Genomic DNA, 13,995 nt, shown 5'->3' on the forward strand with positions numbered 1-13,995 from the left:
CAGAACTCTCTAGGGCAAGATAAATCAATAGTAAATACCATCTTACTAGGAAAGTGTGTGTCATTTTCAGTTCAGTGTACTGGAGAGCACATGTCGCTGTTAAAGTAAGTAAGAATTGTAATAATATCTTGGCATGTAGTAGAAATAGCAGTAGGTGAAGTTTCCTCCATGAAGCCAAGAAGTGATGCAATGGCAGCTTGTATGCTATAATTGTATATTTTGCTAGAATCAAAAATAAGGGTTTTAATGTATTATTAAATTCTTTGCTTGGAGGCAGGCATCCACACACCTGCAATTATTTTAATTGCATGTTCCAGATTTTTTTGTTTTTCAGAATTTTATGACAGAAGCTGAAGTTAAAATTAATACCTCTCAATATACTTTCTTGAGTTGCAGTAATAAGTTCTTCTCTTTGAGTAATGGAGTGGTTTATCCAGCGTGTTATATTTTTAGTTTTATTGAAAGGTTTTGGAAAACATTGTGCCAAACAAAATACACGTGGTAACCAGTATTCAAACTACCATAAATTAGTCTGGAGAGCAGAAAAGAACAAGTTTGGAAGCTGAAGACATCACTCCAGTCCAGGAAGGGGCGACAGTGGATTCACACATTGCAGCTTCTGGAGTCCTTCTGGAACTGTGTCTCTAAAGACAGGGGAGAAGCAGTGGCTAAACTGCAAGTAGGGGGTTGGCTCTGAGCCCTTGGTACCTGCTCATGGCAGGCCAATACCAGGTTTGCAGCACGTTCCTGCTATGCAGTGAGGTTTCATATGCACTCTAAGGATGTAGCTTATCTCACAACAGAGTGGTCATGGGAAGGACAAAATCCTTCTCTCAGCACACAGCGCTATCTGTGCTCAGCATGGAGCATCTGACACCACACATTCCACCTGAACTCCTGGGAAGGTCTGGTGAAGATTTTTACTACCATTCAGCCTCTGTTCCTGATTCTGATGCTGAGGTCAATGATCTGCAGAATACCAGGCTGCTTTCCCTTCCCAAAATCTCCTGCCGGATCCCTCAGACTGACATTTTCCCAGACCTCACCAACAGATATCTTTCATCTCCTCTGCATCAGCAGATCACAAGGACTATCAGGACCTGTTTAATTTCACTGACACCAGGGATATTTCTCCTGATTTATAGCAAACTAAGTGGAATGGGAATTGGGGCTGAGCACAGGGAGGGGGGGGGGCACACACATTGCCATTTGCCACCCCTTCCCACTGGGGCAGGAGGCTGGATAGCAAGTGCTCATATTCTCATGGCAAGGACACCTCCTCTTAGGAAAAATATTCACATATACCCAAATCCTGACTTTCATTAAGCTTAATGCATTTGCAGCCAATTGCATTTGATAGAAAGCCTTTCCCAGGTAGTATTTAAGCTCATCAAGAACACTAATCAATGGCTGGTAGTTAAATGCATTCTTAACTTTTTATGTGCATTGTCCTTGTGCCATGTGATGTGATGTCTTTATAACAAGATCATTAGGGAGAATCACAAAGATTAATAAAAATACAAGGAGAATTGGACGCAAGGGGTTCCATTAAATAGAGCAGGATTACAGACAAATGAGGCTCTGTGGTATTCTGAGTTGTAAGATTTTAAGTGGGTTTTTGCTATGCTCTATTGTTTCTTGGCCTTTTTCTTAGTTCTTCCTTTTACAGCTGTGCTGAGCTCATGCAAAATAGGCTGGTCCCAGGGCAAACCTAGAGTTGGGAGGAGAAAAAAGCTCATGTTCCCAAACTGTTGTGTTTCTATCCTCCCTCCTGGAAAGAATACGAAACCAGGACTTAAAATAAAAGGCAGAAGTTCTAAACTACCCCTTTGACTGCTTTTATCCAAAGACAGAGTTTTGAGCTGAAAAATTCCATTGATCTATCAATATGTTGCTTAGGGAAGAGTGAGAGAGGAGACTGCATTTATTTCAGGAAGATAAGCTCTATTTAAAAACAAAGTAGTCAGCTCGAGGCTGAGCTCCACACACTGGCTCTGCCCATTACAGAATGTAAAAGCTCAGCAACAAGCAGTTGTACCCCAGACACCCTTCCAGCATGAGGAGCAGCAATCCCTGGTGGATGGAGCCTTTCTGGGGCAAGTCACCACATCTCCTTGAGCCTCAGGTTCCCAGCGTGAAATGAGGAATCAGCTTCTCCCCTTTTGTCTTTATTCAAAATGCTACAACTGTTATGTCTCTTGCCATGTGTTACACACAGTATAAACACAATGAGGCCAGAACCAGTTCTGGAGCCTGTAAATATCAGTGGAAACATGATACTAATGACTTATTCACAAGCAATAAGGACAGTCTAGCAATCTAGGAGTGACTTGTGCCTTGGTTTGAGGTGAAGATTCAAGAATTAACTCTTTCAGCATTTTAATAAATTTGATGGGCTTATTTTTCTCTATTTTTTCACAGAAAATTCTCTACACCATTTCCTTGTTTTATTTCCTTGTTTTAGCGAAGGCTTAGCTGGTCTGTGCTAGCTCTGCTGACCTGGGAACAAGCTTCAGCAGTCTTTAAGGCACCCAATATTAACATGAAAGTCTGTAATCACATCTTCCCAGCTGTTAGAGCCCACAGTGTCACTGGGAGTTTGCATGGCTAAAACAGAATTTGCTGTATAATCCATGTGCTGTGCTGTTCATGCATGGTAATTATGTATAACAAAATCCATAAGAAAGGAAGCAGCTACATATAGTCTGCTTTAAAGTGTGGAGGGAAGGACTTATTTTTACCACCCAAAGAAACCAGCTAGAAGGAAAATGTTTCCATACTTTTTTCATTATTAGCAACCACTAAACCGTCAGTGGCCCCAAATTTCACAAGGCACTTTCTGAGTACCCTTCCTATCTCAGATGGTCAACTATTAACCTCTTCCAGCCAGCAGATACAAAGTTCTGAGTTACAGCTGTTGTCTTTAGAGAGCAAATTTTCTGCTGTATTCATAATACAACTTACAGGCCCACATGCTGGGGAGAAGGTGGTATAGACATGCCAGAGCAGAGAATGTCCTCAATTTCTGACTGCCAGCATCCTGCCACTACTGCACACCCACTCCTGCGTAATCTGTGCCCACAGAAGATCTTATTTCCATGCAGAGAGAGATCTATGACCAGCTTTCCAATTTGACATAACTTATGAAATACTTCTTCATGGAAAATTTAGACAAAACCGTCACTGTTATATTTCCTACCGTCTTACCTCTGCCTTTTTAGAATCTCATGGAAGTTGTAATTTGGGTGTCTAATTTAATTCTGTGGTCAGCATCTCTTAAAATGCATTGCTTCTGAGACATTGAAAGCTGTGAAAAAAAACTCTTGTCATAGTAGAGGCAACCTGAGCACAGCCCCAAAATGCAGCATTCTTATGTATGTAAGAATTAAGTGAAGCAGACTTTTCACTAGGCCCTGAGCGTAGGCTTAAAAAGCAAAAATAGAATTGGGAAGAAAATTGATTTTCTGGGGCAAGATTTTGTGTCTCTAGCCTCAAAAACCCCCAAAAAACCCAACAAAAAGAACCCACAAAATCACCCTCAAACCCTATCCAGAACCCAATTCAGATTTACGAGGAGAAGTGTTACAAGTATTCTTTATATCATTACCTAGTTGTGATAAATCACAATCCAGTTGAATATCAGAAAAAATAATTTAGGCAGCAAAGTTGGGAGCAGCTCTGCTACAAACAACCTATGACTAAATGTGTTCCTGATACATGGAAAATCAGAGGTTCTTAGGACCTGCTTTACTTTTAGGCCTCATAAGGACAAAATATCTCAGTTGCCTTTAGTTCCCTGTTTCCAAGCCGTGCCTTGCTCCCCAAAGCCCCAACTCCCCACCTAAACACTCCTGTCTTTGGAGCAGAAAGGGGCAGGGAAAAGAAGCAGCCTTCAGCAGAGAAATGGAGCATTCAGCAGGCGACAGCCTGGTGCTTGTGCTTTTGAGGCTGCTCCTGGGACTCTGGCATTGCCCAACAGGAATATTTCTGCTTTGTTTAACACAGTGAAAAAACATCAGTCGACACTGTAATGTTAAGAGTGGTGGATGCAAGTACGACCGATAAACAAACACGTCTTTGTTTTAATAGTGGGGAGTGACTTATCATAGTTAATTATAGGAATTTACAGCTATTTATGTGAACTCAAGAAAGCAGAAAACATTCATTTGTTGGTAGTGTAACTGCTGGGTGGAGGCAGCCCAGATGCATGGAGATGAATGCTAGACTGTATCTTGTTTGCCTTGTTATGCACAACTTTACTATGTAAATTTGAACTTCAGTGAGTAGCTACTTGGCACATTAGAATGTATAATTAGAGATGCACAAAAAACCCATGGAAAGTGACATTTAAAACATTGTTTCTTTGTCACATATCAGTTAAATATAGAAAAAAACCCCATATTTACTTTAATCCGCAGTAGACACTTGGTCTCGCACCTGCTGCTCACATGCAAAATATGTCATTATCACTCAGTGTCCATCCTCTTACACAGAGAAAACAAAGTCACTTTAGTTCAGTTTTGTCTCACTTCAAGCCTCAGAGGAGCTGCACTTACAGTGGAATGTTAAGCAGAAAACAAAACCAAAATAGCATGACACCAACTGCAGTTCATTTGCAGGGGGAAAAAAAGGCTGCTCTTGTGCACATTCAATAATTATCCCAAACCAATTATGATATGATGGAATGAACTCCAGAATCAACATTTTCCTCACTTTTCAAAGACAGAGCAGTGCTACTGATACACCACTGTCAGCATTAGCAGTCACACCACTGCTGCAGAAAGGGCTTGGCCAGCAGCACGGAGCTGGCAGGGCCAAGGACCGTGTGCTCCCCACACACTGCTGCCAGATAAGGAGCAGTATGTCCCACGTATTTCTTCAGGACAGGAATCATTGTGAACAATTATTTAAAACACATAAACCACCAGTTTCCAAGGAACACCAGATCTTCTGCTAGGGAGGACCTAAAAGCATTCCTGGCTCTCTAAGGACAAGTTTCAGCGAGCAATCGCCTACATCTAAAACCCCTCGATATATAAATAATTCCCCAGTACTGCAGTGGCTACCTGCACCATATCCTGTCAATGCATTTATCCAGACTTCCTGGAAGCAGTAAAATTTATTATTTTTCAGAGGTAAGACTAAAGCAGAGGGACATTAAGGATGGAGTGGATTGTTTGAAGCAGCACAAGAGCAGACTCCCTGAGCTGACACTGACCTAACCTCATCCTCTGTGGCAATGTGCAGCTGTGACAGCTCGTGCTCACAGACATGAGTCTGGCTGGGCTCAAGTTGGGCTCTTTATGAAATCAGACTCTCAGCAGGGCTTGACTGCATGCTGAGGAGCAGTGCAAGAGACAGCTCCATCCCCACTGTGGGCACAGACATGCCCCCTGTGACTTGCCCAGGATTACACCTAGGGAAAGCTGTGCGAGGAAAAGAGGTGAACCAGAATTTTCAGGGAAGCATTGGATGACCTTTCTTCCCACAAAAACAGCATTCATATTTGACTAGATCTTGCACATTTTCCTTTCTTCTAAGTCAGACCAAGGAGTGCAGGGACTCAGGGTGTTGCAACCTGGATGCTGCAATCTAATATAATTTTGATTAAAAAAATCCAAGTAACTCTCATCCCAAGCCCATGTTTCTCCCAGCAAATAACTAACTCATCTCGATATCTCATTTACTTCTCTGCTTCCAAACCATGCCTTGCTCACCAGTACCTGCAATTACACAACTGCCTAAGAACAAGTTTTACATGTAATTCCCACAGAACATGGGACATGTCTATAAATCCCTCTAACTCTTTACACAGGGTGCAGCCATCTCTGGAGTGGAAGAGGCAAACTGTGCAATTGCTGCAAAGCAACAGCATTGAAAAGCAAACCCCTGTGTTTAGTCAAAGCTACAGCAGGGGATTTAGAGAGCACTGAGGACTCCCACAAGCCAACCAACTTCCCATGGCTGCCTATACCTTTTTCTTACCCTTTTCTTTTAAAGAACCAACTACGTTAAGGTAATTTTTCCCCATCAGTTATTGCCTAATGGTATCCTGTCTTTATTTCTTGCTAAAATCCTTTCAGCCATTTATATATTACACCTTCAGCCTGCACATCACACATTTCAGAAGGCAAAGCGAGCAGCACCTTCTGGGCCACGTTCCCACAGTTTTGATCCACTATTTGTTTTGCAGCTATAATGATTATTTGTAGTTAAGAGATCAATGGAAGCTCTAAAGATATTCCTGTGACATCCGGCGTACAGCTTGCATTCAGTCACAAATGAAAATAACCACACTGTGCGTGGGTGTCTGAACAGGCAATGCAAACACCCAAAGCATAACAGGCCTGAGGAGGTACCACAGAGAATATCAATTCAGACTCAAAATGTCATATGGCATTATTACACTGTGCCTAACAAAAATAAGGCAGCAGAATGGAAAGGTTGCAAAACTGCTTGTAAACAACACTGCCAGGTGGGATGTTAATGCAGCCGCCTGAAATGGCAAGTGGAGCAAACTGTGTAACCCTCAATTAATGTGTCTAAATCCAGGCTCTTCCCCCAGGGAAAGCACCACAAGAAAAGAGGAAAGTGAAGGGAGGGCAGATGAAGAAATTATATATCTTAGAGATTCTATAGTTGGACATATTATAAAACATCAAAGACATCTGCAAACTCTGCTTCATTCTGCAGTAGTAGTATTTTTCATACAGGGTGCTTAAACCTTTATGCTGTTTTTGATTTCTCCACATGCTTATTTTTCCATCCACCAATTTGTTTCAAGCCATTTCTACACACATCTACTTTACCAAGTTTTTACAAAACTTCACTGTTTCTCAGGTCATACTTCAGTTTGTACAGAAAAAGATATCCATGTCTGATATTTTGAGATCTTTCCTTAATGAAATAATACTTCTTCCAAAAGGCATTCTACTGATCTGGTTATGTTTTTGTTTTCTCTGTTTCTTTCCTGGGGCAAAAATTCTAATTCATCCTGTTGCTACTGAGCTTCTCTTTAGCAAGTGCTAGACAATCAGAAATACAGCAGCTACTGGCTAAACTTCAAAATCCTGGAGTGTAGTCCCAGCATGGAGGATACACTTACATGTCAGAGAGAGCTGGATGCATTATACATTTGTCTGACTTGAGTATTCACAGCTGAGGAAATCAGGTTGGTTGGTTCTGTCTCTTTTGTGAACTCTGACAGATCCTTACCCACATTTGTCATCTTAGTAATTTTATTGCAGCCATAAAAGCAACTTTATGTTCACACCTTACCTGCTCACTGGGAGGCAGGAGGCTGATTTATTAGGGAAAGAAGTAGGCATTAATCAAATTATTCACATGGCAGAGACTGGGCAGTGTCTATCTGGTATTTCATAGGCTGGCCTATACCCATGTTTCAACTCAAATATATCCAGTATTCAAATTCAAGTGCAGCTTGACCTCCAAATCTAAAGGAAAAGCACAAAAAATTTCACCTTCCTTTACCTCTCAGCACTGGCCAAAAGGGTGCCTACATGCATGAATGGGTCAGACTGGCCAAAGACTCTGGACAGAGGCTGCTGTCACCTCTCTCAGTTGCCTACTGCTCCATGCTGCCTCCAGCACACACAGATGAGAGATTTCCCCATTTTCCCACCTGCCTGCCCTTCTGCAGGGTGAAGGGGCTCGAGTGAAGTTCTGTATGCCCAGAAGATTGGACTCCCCTGGCACTCACAACTTCTCCACAGCCAAAGCTCAGTGTTTTCCTGTGCAGAACAACTTGCCAGAATCACGGGTCACCTTTCACATCTCCTTGATAGACATGCACAGATCTGAAACTTCCCTTCTGCGAACAGGAGGTTTGAGTTGCTTGTTTTTACCCTGTGTGTCCCTGCCTGAGTCAGTGTATGGCATTTCAAGAGGTGAAAGCACCTGTTTAGTTCACCCCTGGACCTCATTGTGGCTCTTTTTCTCTCAATGTAACTTTTTTTTCTCAATGTTGTCTCAATGGGATGTGTCCTGCTCATTCTCTGATTGCATCCAGATCACTTCTCTCCCAAGGAAGAGGCACTTCATGATTTCTGACACTGAGTCAGTACCAACTAAAGCACTGCACAGTTTGCCTTTGAACAGCAGGGGCAGGAATTGATTAGGGCTAAGGGAAGCTCTCAGACTACAATTTACTAAGACAAAGCCATCTCCATCAGCCTGCTCCTTACAGTGTTTTGATATTTTCAGACATGTTACTAGCGAGCATATATTGATCACCATTCCTTGAAAAGAGAGCATTTCCCTACTGAGTGACTAAATGATGTGGATGTTGAAACACTTAATTGAATGTAAGGATGTTATTGGTAATTTTATTCAGGATTCCCACATGAGACAAATCACACCCATTATTGAGAAGTCCAGCTTCTGGAAAGGGGCCCAAACCTATATCTGAATTTAAAGACACTGGAAAAATATAGGGGAGAAGGTGGAAGGAAAATTTAATTGCTCAAGTATTGCAGGGACATAATAAATGGATTTTTCTTATATTACTTACACCACTTAAAAATTGTGTGCCTAGACTTCTTTCCAAATAGATAGAATGCTGTTTTAGTTAACTATATGAAGGTGGAATGAACTGCCAAGTGAAGGCAAAGATAAAAGACAAATCAGAATAAAACTCTTAATCTCTTATCAATGAATCTACTCTGTGGCCTGAGTCTACCCTGAGATATTCCTTACTTTACTTTCCCCTTACAAAGTATTTTAGAAGAATAGCAAAACAGGTACAGAGGCACAGGGCTAGGAATTAGGTAACTGATGTATGCAGGTATGGTCTGTAATTCAACAGTTTGAATGTTTTGATAATACATACACAGCAGTAAAAAATTAATATTTATAGTTCCTAATTTTGCAAAGGTCTCAAAGAGTGTGAAAAATACTACACCAAGCTTGTGTGAAGACAACAAAATCTAGAAGACAAGAAATACAATCTACACTTCATTTAGCATGCAAATGATGTCCTCCCTGATTTTAACAAAAATCACATACCTGCATTTACAAGTGAGTGTAGTTTGAAATGCCTACAAATCAATATTGGGGCTGAAAATATTCCAAACAAATACACAAGCTATTAATTTGAATTCTGATTCAGCTGAAAACCACTGAATTTTCAGTTGTTGAAATGCCATGTTGAACATGCAAGAGAGAGGAGAGACTCACATTGTGAAACTGCATTTATGACCAAAGTAAATCTTCTGACTGCTTACCAGTGGAGTAAAGCAGCGTGCAGGGCTCTCCAACTTGCCTCTGTGCAGAGTAATATCACATGACAGAACCTCTACTGCACGAAATGGCAAGCTGGGAAAAATAGATAAGGAAAGCATTGGTATTGAAATACACAAAGAACAGCAGATACTCTTTATTGTGTAACGCATTAAATTATAGCGGATGGTGTAAGTAATTCGTAAGCGTCACTCAAGTGTAAAAAAAGCACTTAAAGGAAAAAGTTTGCAAAATTCATGAAACCTTTCTTCCCCAGTTTCTGAATCCCCCCTTTTGAAATATCCTCAGGGTACAGATGGGAACATGTAGATTTTTAAGTTGGAGTATGTACATTTCACGAGCCCAGTAAAATCACACAGCATGCTACAGAATCCGACAGCAAAATGGCAGAAAACAAAGATAGGACTCAAACTGACACTGAAGATGGAGCTCAATTTTTTTCCCCCAGTCCGCCAAAGAAGTCCCTTTGCTATGTGGAGAGGGGAACGGCATCTGGATTCACATTTCTGCATCTGCTCTCTTGTGCTGAGTGCAAGCTTGCTCATGCTAGTCCAGCACCAATGTGGTGCACGACCCAGCTTCACAGAGGCCTCAGAGAACTGTCTGCTTTGGACTTCTGCAAGTTTTGCCAAACAGACTTTCTCAAATACCAGTTGGTGAAACTTATTAACATCACTTATGTATGGTTCCTGTTCCTTTACTGAATGGCAGATATCCAAGCTTGATTTCCTCAAAAAACTAAGAAATTCTCCATAACAATATGAATCATACTGAATTGCCTAATTGCCCAAGGTCACTGCACACACATAGAAACTCACTTTTTATTTCCCATAAACTATATGTATCATGGTTTCCAAACTACTGCTAGTCCAATAGATTAATCACCTTTTCATTCACCTTCAAAGTTGGAGATAATACATCCCAGGAGGGTTGTTTTGTACTTCAATGCAGACATGTCCGTTCAGTGAGGGCATATCAACAAGTATTTTCAGCTTGCAGATAATGATCTCTACAATTTAAGTCTAAAACATTCACCACACTGTGTGAAATGATAACACAATCTCAGCTTGCCTGCACTTGCCAAAGTCTTAGCAACCAACCCCACTGAAAGCCCAGCTCTTCTACCTTTCCTTCTCAACTTAAAGAAAGCAACTTTACTAGCAACCTTTCCTCAGCACCTTTTTTCCAATAAGCTACTGGAACCTGAGACCTTTCACATGACAACTTGGCATACAGGTCTTAAACAAAGAATCAGATGCTCAGGAATGGGACCTGCTAAGCCTCCACAATGTTTGCATTTAGTCCTTACCCAGATGCTCAGCAGAGATTTCCATGCTTTTCTCTATGGGCTTCAGAAATGTGCTCAGTACCTGCTGGCACTCACAGCCTGCTCAGGATGAGGGGTCATTAGCCATGCCCTAAGCAGGAGCTGGCTTTGAAAGTGTTCAGTCCCTGTAAACAGCTTCATGCTATCAGCCCTGAATAACCAGCCAGAAGGAGCTGCCTTGTCACCCAACATGCGCTGGGTAAAATCCCTGGCTGGCATGGCTGCAGCACAGCTGACAGCTGGCACGTTCCTTGCATCTCACGACCCAACACCTCAGCCATTTTGAAAACTTGGATGTTTGAACATTAGTTTTGTATTGAGAGAACAGCCAATATTTAATATATCATCCACCAATGGACTGCCATCATTTGGTTTGTGCTGTCGTGGGGAAGAGGTCTGGGCTGAGTGGAGGCAGCCCCTGGCACAGGGTGCGCAGCTGGGAAGGAAGGAGCTCCTGAGCCTGAACAGAGTGAGATCCCAGAGGCACTCCTGAAGTAGATGCTGGCATCTTCTCATGACATTGCAGAGTTTCGTCCAACTTAAAACTACAGTAGAGCTGACTCCAGAAAGCCTGTGAGTTCCTGATGCTGCTCCCCACACTGTGTCAAGCTCAGAGTCCCCAGGTATGTAGCTGAGGAAGCCCACAGTCAGTTTTTACCTGCTTGGCCAGTGTCAGACTTTAGCTTTCATTGACAGCAATACACAGACACTACTTCCACATGAATGAACTATTCTTGAATAATTTCACCAAATATTTTAAGACCCAAATTGCTTGCTTTGAAATGCTACCTTTACCTATCCTCCTTTTATCTCAGAAGCCAGGAAGAGGAATGCTGCCAAGGCAGGAATCTGTTGGGCTGGAGATGAGCTCCTTGATATGTTCCCTGGAACACTGCAGTGCACCACAGGCCTCCCGCTAATCATTGAGGTGAGCGAGCCTGAGAGGCTGCCTGGAGTGAGCTTGAGGAGGACTTGAACCCTCCAGAGGACAAAATTATTAAAAGAACACGGGCACTAGGGCCAAATCACTTCAGCATGAGGGAGAAGCATTTTATTTTGTTTCAGTGGGTTTCTTTTGAAGTTATAACCTCTCAAAAGTGAAAACTAAAAGCCATATCATTCATGTTTTTTGCATTTCTCTCCATATCATTCTGTCTAATAACTGCCTTTATGTCTCTTTTAACTGTTCTGGATGCATTTGATTTCCACACACTGATTTTTTTTTTTCTGAACTTAGTAACAGACTTTTTTTCCCTTGTCCAAATCACAAAATAGTCTTTTATTGCTCACAACTGCTGCTGAATTTCTTTTCTTCTCAGATTTTACATAGTCTGGCTACTCTCCTGAATGAGCACAACAATAAATCTCTTCCCTTGGATCCCATTTGGAATCTGGATTCCTAATCTAACATAAAATTCGCAATGCTAAAACTGCTTGCCTATTTTTCATGGCATGTTTTTTTACTATGACTCTGAAAAAGAAAATATAAATCTCGAAAACAAAGGTTTACTTTCATATTGGCACCCGTTTGCATGAGTTTGTGCATCCTTCTTGTGAACAGCCCAGAGACCAAAGCTGCTGGCAGGGAACATGGTCATATCTGCAGAGAACAAACCCTGAGGATGCAAAGGTACCACACTCCCAGCTGGTGACATGGGACTCCAGCCTGACTTAAACCTGCTCACATTGTCAGCTGAGAGTAACAAATCTCTGAGCACCTGCTTTTGAATAGGCCCTAGGAAGATAGGAAGGTAGAAAAACTTAATTAAATAGCTTGTTCTGCCACAGTCAGTCAGGACATTATTGTTGCTGGTTTTGATGTATGACCATTCCCAGCTTTTCACCATCCTCCTCACTACAGAAGAAAAAGGAATGCAACCCCTTTGAAACAAACTGAAAGCAGAAATTGTAGGTTCCTCTGGTGATGCTCAGCTACCTGTGAAGACTTAGCCTGTCCAACACTACACAAGAAAGCAGCAAGTGAAGATCAAACTGGATCAAACTTGCAGCTGTATCATCAGTGACTGTCTCAGTCCCAAGACTGGTTCAGAGCCTGGAAGACTGTGAGATGGGCTCAATAGATGATATCCTAAGCATCCAGTGGCATGAACAGTCATTCCTTTTGCTATTTGCATAATTATGCTCTGCATTTATTATCTGAATCAGAATAAGCTTCTTCAGATTTATGTGTTTGGATTAGGGTTTGTTTTCTTTTCTGAAAAAAAAAGCCTAACAATAAATAGGAAAACAAGAACCTTTGGTCTTGTTTTCCTTCCTTTTCTACCATCTTTGTTCTGCCTGCATTTGGTGTGCATGCAACAAGGACAGGTTCCCAAAGGAACAGAAATTTTCCTTGATTCATAGTTGGGTTAGTGTAGATGGAACTGAAATCAGGCTCCAAATGGTTTGTTTAGATTTTTCCCCTCTGCTTTATTATGCCCACGCTACAAGCAACTTTGGCATGTGCATCTGAGTCCCTGCTGCAAGCACAGCAGAGCAGAGGGATGTGGTGGCTGCACCACTGAGCTTCACACACGTGTAAATGAGAGTGCTACACTGGGTTACAGAAGAGAACTCGTAAATATGCTCTAGCCCAGTGGTTGGGAGATGCAATTAGATGTCTGCTTTGAACACAAAATATTTTCCATTTTGTTTGCAGAGCCTGCCCCATGTTTCCCTAGAGAAAACAAGACACGAGAGGAAAGCCTTAGAACTTTTCACGCTTTCACAGATGCCCAAACCCCCATTATTTTACTCAGCCTGAGCTGGTGCTCACAGCCTTTCCTGGTAGGTGTTCTCACCCAGTCTGGACCTTCTCAGCATTTAGTCACCTAAGAAAGCCCAGTCCCACAGCAGATGACAGACTGTGCAAACAGCCAACCCTGTTGGGAGAAATTTCACCAGAAATTGCTCTTGTTTTGGCTGCATGGACTGAGTCACACTACAAACTTTCCAATCAGATTTCAAATAAACTGAAATTCATGGCAGCCTGAGTCAAGAGCTTGCTTTCTTTCGGCTCAAAAGACAGGGCTGATTTACCAGCACCCAGACTGCAGTCCCTTCACATGCAAGCACTTGCTCAACAGCTCTTCAATTAGGAAGGAGTCTGGTCCCATTAAGACTAATCATACAAACCCTTACCCTATTAATTTGAGTTCAAAACTTGACCCAGAGTCTGTATCTCACACAACTGATGCCCAATATCTTAAATCTTCCACTTAGGGTCTAGAATTTTGGATAAAATAACTCTTGCTCAATGGATAGAAAAGGTTAAAATCTGGTGTACAAATGCTTTTCATTACAAGGCCACTGAATATTTCAGGCTTCCAAGAGTAAGATTTAACAAAAGTTGGAGCTGAACCTTGGAAACTGTATGGAAATCCCCCTTGGTCTAAGTGCAGACATGATAG

Source organism: Geospiza fortis, unplaced genomic scaffold (genome assembly GCF_000277835.1).
Source record: "Geospiza fortis unplaced genomic scaffold, GeoFor_1.0 scaffold97, whole genome shotgun sequence".
NCBI lineage: Eukaryota > Metazoa > Chordata > Aves > Passeriformes > Thraupidae > Geospiza > Geospiza fortis.